The following is a 5,879-nucleotide window of genomic DNA, read 5'->3' on the forward strand; positions in this document are numbered from 1 at the left end:
TTACACATGTGCAAAGAATAAGCACTGACCGTGCTGGATTGTAATTGCTTGTTCTCTATGCACTACACGAGGGCAGAGACCATTCTTCTCCTCCCCTGCCCCCAGGAACCCTTGCTGCCACAGAGGTTCTACAATGAGCAAGGATTTAGTAATTATTTATTGAGAGAATAAAATGTTTGCAACAGCCAAATTCTGAAGGTCTTTGAAGAAAACAAAAAGGAGTTTACTCTATAGACATAGCTCTGAAGCTAGGAAGGATATAATTGGGTCTATGTGTTAGAGACAAAACTTGGGTAGAATAATGAATGGGCTAAAGATGGGATATACTTGTAGGATTGGCAGAAATGTCTGGAGACACTACTATGGATTTATTGGGATATTAGGTTGAAGAATGGGAGTATGATTAATGCAGTGTTGTATGTTAGTGCTGAATTACACATTCCGAATATATAGTAGAAAAAAAAAATAAGAACTCTTAATCTGCTTCATATCCATGACATATCCTACCGAGTACTGTAATTCTGATAACAGATATTAGTCAGAAAAGCACGATTGCCACACTTTATAGTAATTTAGCAGACAAAGGGCTTATGCATTTATTCCAAAAATACTTCTAACTTCTTGTAATAGCATAATGTAGCTGGATCAATCATAAATTTATAGAAATCAAGTTGTACTTATTTATATTTAAGCTCATGGAACACTATTTTCCATAGTTTGACACATGTTATTCTAGGATTTGGTGAAACTGTCCATGAAGATAAAGAATCAATATTAGAAAATATATTTTTTTCTAAATTAGTAAAAGAAGATCACCAAATTCTCAACAACAAATTATCATACTAATGCCTAGAATTTCTGCCATAATTTTTTAACTTCATCTAAAGTTTTCTTAGATATGAATTATAAGATTTAATCTAAGATATTTTGTAAAGATTTAATCTAAACAAATTTCAGATAATTTTATGATGTTTTCCAACATTTTATAACATAACCAAATTAAAAGACCATCCTCTGCTATTTTACAAAATTAAAACTTCCAAAATAGTATGGCTCAGGTAGGGCACATTCTTCCATTAGAAAATGGATGAAAATAAAGTAAAAGTTCAGCAGAGTCAATAAAAATTTTACTGCTTCATAATATCCAAGTTGTTTGTCAGAACATCTTTAAAATCTGTAAGATTTTATTTATAAATAAAAGCCAGCTATAATTACATATATTTCATCTATTTTATACATTTAATATAAAGGAATGAAAGACTTTCATAAAATTCTAAACTTTAATATGGAATTACTATTATCATCATTATCCTCATTTATGAGAAAAATAGATTGTGGTGAGGAAAGAAAGGTTAAGATAACACATTAAAGGTAAAAAAGAAATAATTCTCCTAAATTACATAACCTATAAGTAAATATACTAGAAATAGGGTAACTGCATTTCAAGGGGTCAGCACTGAATCTATTTTATTCCATGAAGGGTTGTTTATGACAATCAATATTGCCACTCATTTTTGATGATCTTTTGTGTCCTCTGTACCTCACATTAAATGCATCAACATGTTTGATTTTTAATTTAGCCTTGTTAAAGTAATTTAGTTCAACCTTCACTGAGAAAATGCTGTTATTTGCAATGACAGTGAATGCTATTTGGCCTCTAAGGGCAAATGGGACTGTCAGCCACATTGTCAAGTTTTGAGTTGACACAGTCAAGGAGCTACTGAAGAGGGAGAATGGTGGGTTCCAGCTTTTAACAACACTGGGTGGTGGGATGCTATAGATACACATTGCTTTTTAGTTTGTTGCTGCTGTTCTTCATTTTTCTATTCATCATCTATTTTTGATCCTGTGAAAGTTTCCACACTTCTCTTCACCACTTCGGGTGAAAACCTCAGTCATTTTTGACTCTTCTGTCTTCCATAGCACTCATTCCAAATCATGCTAATCCACATTTCAGGTCTAATCCAAATGCCTTCATCCTTATTCAAACTTTTGTCCCTTCACAATTGTGTAGTGTTCCACAGCATCATAATCTATCCCTCACCTTTATTTTCTGTGTGAGTCATGCCACCAAATAGATTAACACTATATTAATCTTTTAAAAAGTCTCATTTCCAATCATGTCTCACCCAGATCTTTAGTGTCTTACATGATCTACAAACTAATGCCTAAAATTCTTTGCCTGCTTTTCTCCTATTATTGTGGCACAAGCCCCATGAGCAGCAAAGTCTCCCACAATACCCTGAAAGAGGCTTGCAGGAAGTTTTTGCAGATGGAGGAGCTGCAGATCAGTTTGAAGAACTATGACCCTCAGAAGGGCAAATGTTTCTCGGGCACCATCAGGTTTAAGTCCACTTCTCACCTCAAGTTCTCCTTATGTATTTTGGGGGACCAGCAGCACTATGATGAGGTCAAGGCTGTGGATATGCCCCACATGGACATTGAGGCGCTAAAGAAACTCAACAAGAATAAAAATATTAGTCAAGAAGCTGGCCAAGAAATATGATACCTTTTTGGCTTCAGAATCCCTGGTCAAGCAGATACCATGAATCCTGGGCCCAGGCCTGAAGAAGGCTGGCAAGTTCCCTTTCTTGCTGATGCTCAATGAGAAAATGGTGGCAAAATGGATAAAGTCCATGATCAAATCACAGATGAAGAAGGTGCTGTGCCTGGTGGTGGCCACTGGCCACGTGAAGGTAACAGATGATAAGCTTGTGTACAACATCCATGTAGCTATCAGTCTCCTGGTGTCACTGCTCCAGAAGAACTGGCAGAACATCAAGAACACCATGGGCAATCTCCAGAGCCTATATATTAAGGCATAGTTTAACAAACCCTAGTTCTACCAAAAAAAAAAAAAAAAAAAAAAGAATTTGCCAAATATCTGTTTTTCATAATTCGTTCAAGCTTTTTAGTCTTCCTTCATTTTTGTACCTTTAGTCACATGGAATTTATTGATTATATTACTAACTTCCATTGGTTATTGATAATATATGATCCCTAGAAAAAGTAATTCCCTATGCTAGAAAAATCAACCCATATTTCTTTTTTTTTTAATTTTTTATTTTTTATAAACATATATTTTTATCCCCAGGGGTACAGGTCTGTGAATCACCAGGTTTACACACTTCACAGCACTCACCAAAGCACATACCCTCCCCAATGTCCATAATCCCACCCCCTTCTTCCAAACCCCCTCCCCCCAGCAACCCTCAGTTTGTTTTGTGAGATTAAGAGTCACTTATGGTTTGTTTCCCTCCCAATCCCATCTTGTTTCCTTTTTTTAAAATTTTTTCAGTTTATTTATTTTCAGAAAAACAGTATTCATTATTTTTTCACCACACCCCATGCTCCATGCAATCCATCCCCTCTATAATACCCACCACCTGGTACCCCAACCTCCCACACCCCCGCCACTTCAAACCCCTCAGATTGTTTTTCAGAGTCCATAGTCTCTCATGATTCACCTCCCCTTCCAATTTACCCCAACTCCCTTCTCCTCTCTAACACCCCTTGTCCTACATGATATTTGTTATGCTCCACAAATAAGTGAAACCATATGATAATTGACTCTTTCTGCTTGACTTATTTCACTCAGCATAATCTCTTCCAGTCCCGTCCATGTAAACTCAAAATGGATAAAAGACCTCAACATGAGACAGGAATCCATCAGAATCCTAGAGGAGAACATAGGCAGTAATCTCTTTGATATCAGCCACAGCAACTTCTTTCAAGATATGTCTCCAAAGGCAAAGGGAACAAAAGTGAAAATAAACTTTTGGGACTTCATCAAAATCAAAAGCTTCTGCACAGCAAAGGAAACAGTCAAAAAAACAAAGAGGCAACCCACGGAATGGGAGAAGATATTGCAAATGACAGTATAGACAAAAGGTTGATATCCAGGATCTATAATGAACTCCTCAAACTCAACACACACGAAACAGGAAAACATATCAAAAAACGGGAAGAAGATATGAACAGACACTTCTCCAATCAAGACATACAAATGGCTATCAGACACATGAAAAAATGTTCATAATCATTAGCCCTCAGGGAGATTCAAATTAAAAGCACCTTGAGATATCACCTTACAACAGTTAGAATGGCCAAAATTAACAAAACAGGAAACAACATGTGTTGGAGAAGATGTGGAGAAAGGGGAGCCCTCTTCCACTGTTGGTGGGAATGCAAGTTGGTGCAGCCTCTTTGGAGAACAGTGTGGAGATTCCTCAAGAAATTAAAAATAGAGCTTCCCTATTACCCTGCAATTGCACTACTGGGTATTTACCCCAAAGATACAGATGTGGTGAGAAGAAGGGCCATCTGTACCCCAATGTTTATAGTAGCAATGGCCACGGTCGCCAAACTATGGAAAGAACCAAGATGCCCTTCAACGGACGAATGGAGAAGGAAGATGTGGTCCATATACACTATGGAGTATTATGCCTCCATCAGAAAGGATGAATACTCAACCCATATTTCTAATAAGTAAAAGAAGGTGTGTGTGTGTGTGTGTGTGTGTGTGTGTATTGTTCTATAAAGGTAATTTAAAAATTTAGACCATTTTAGGAATTTCTAAGTATTGTGAAACTTTGGAAAAGTAGGGCATTATTTATTTAGTTGTTCATTGCCTGTCTATTGCTCCTCATTCCACTAACATATAGATTCCACAAGAGCAAATATCCTGGCTCTCTTGTTTACCACTGTATCCTTAATCTCTAGAATAGAACACAGAGTCTAGTAAACTTTCAATAAATATCTGTTGAATAAACAAATGTATCCCCAGTATTTGGTAGAGTGGATGGTGTTTAGTAAGCAATCAAGAAATATTGATTAAATAGAAAAAATGCTAAATGGCAAACATTAATTCAACATCCTTTTAAGGACCCCTTAGTGTGATTACCATAAATTTTGGAGTTAATATTTGAATCAAGGTTCTGTTTCTTAGGGAAACAAATGCTTAAGCCCCAGTAGGGCATGTGAAGTCAAAGGACAATGTGACTGCCCCTGACCCTCAGCAGACCAACTGTCTTTGTCTAGAGTTCAAAGTAACTGGTTGGATTGAAATAGAGAACAGGGAAGGAAAGTGAATATACAGTCTTTGGTAGCCAGTGCAGAAGATTCAGAGAACAAACCAATAGGTGAAACTTATTATATAATTTCAGCTGAGCAAAAAATGAAAATGCAGTGTCCCTTATTCAAAAAAAAAACCAAAAGGATAAATGTGTCAGTAAAGGTAATAAAATATAAAACTTGTTCCTTTCTCTGTGGTTTCTTTCTTGACCTGTTATGTTGCTTTTGTTTGCTATTTAATGATACCCTCACTTGCCATGGAAATACTCACCCAGAAAAGCAGACCCTTGCAGGAGCCCAGGGACCCCACCTGCAAGGGTCTGCAGGCCACCATTGCGAGAACACCTACCTAAGGCCACCTGATAGACCCAGAGACCTGGGAGCATAGGGAAGTCAACTTCCCCTTCCCACCACTGATTCTCAACACACAGTGGACCTGCCAGCATCCTTCCCTAGAGACTGAAGCTCCTATGCCTGAACATACTGCACTCACCCCAGAGGATGACTGACAGGATTGACATCACTGAGTTGTCTATTGGGACAGGAATACTACTGCCATTTTCTGCCCTGAAATATCACTGGGCATGTACTCCTGACCCCAATCCATCCCAGGTCCTTATCCAGCTTCACAGAGGTCAAAGAGGGATGGAGAAATGAGAGTCTCATATGAGTGGCCACCCCAGGCAGAGGACATCAGTAGTCATGGGGCAGGTATGGGAGGAAGGCACGGGACACGAGGGAGCAGAAGACAGGGAGTTGGGAGTTGGCCTGAGAACCCATCCTGAGAAGGACAGTGTGAGTGCCAG

The 5,879-nt window shown here is 38.0% G+C and overlaps 1 pseudogene; it reads left to right on the plus strand.

Moving 5' to 3' along the window:
• Nucleotides 1-2,215: 2,215 nt before the first annotated feature.
• LOC132014549 (large ribosomal subunit protein uL1-like) lies at nt 2,216-2,825 on the plus strand (annotated as a pseudogene).
• The last annotated feature ends 3,054 nt before the right edge of the window (nt 2,826-5,879 follow it).

Source organism: Mustela nigripes, chromosome 3, assembly GCF_022355385.1.
Source record: "Mustela nigripes isolate SB6536 chromosome 3, MUSNIG.SB6536, whole genome shotgun sequence".
Lineage (NCBI taxonomy): Eukaryota > Metazoa > Chordata > Mammalia > Carnivora > Mustelidae > Mustela > Mustela nigripes.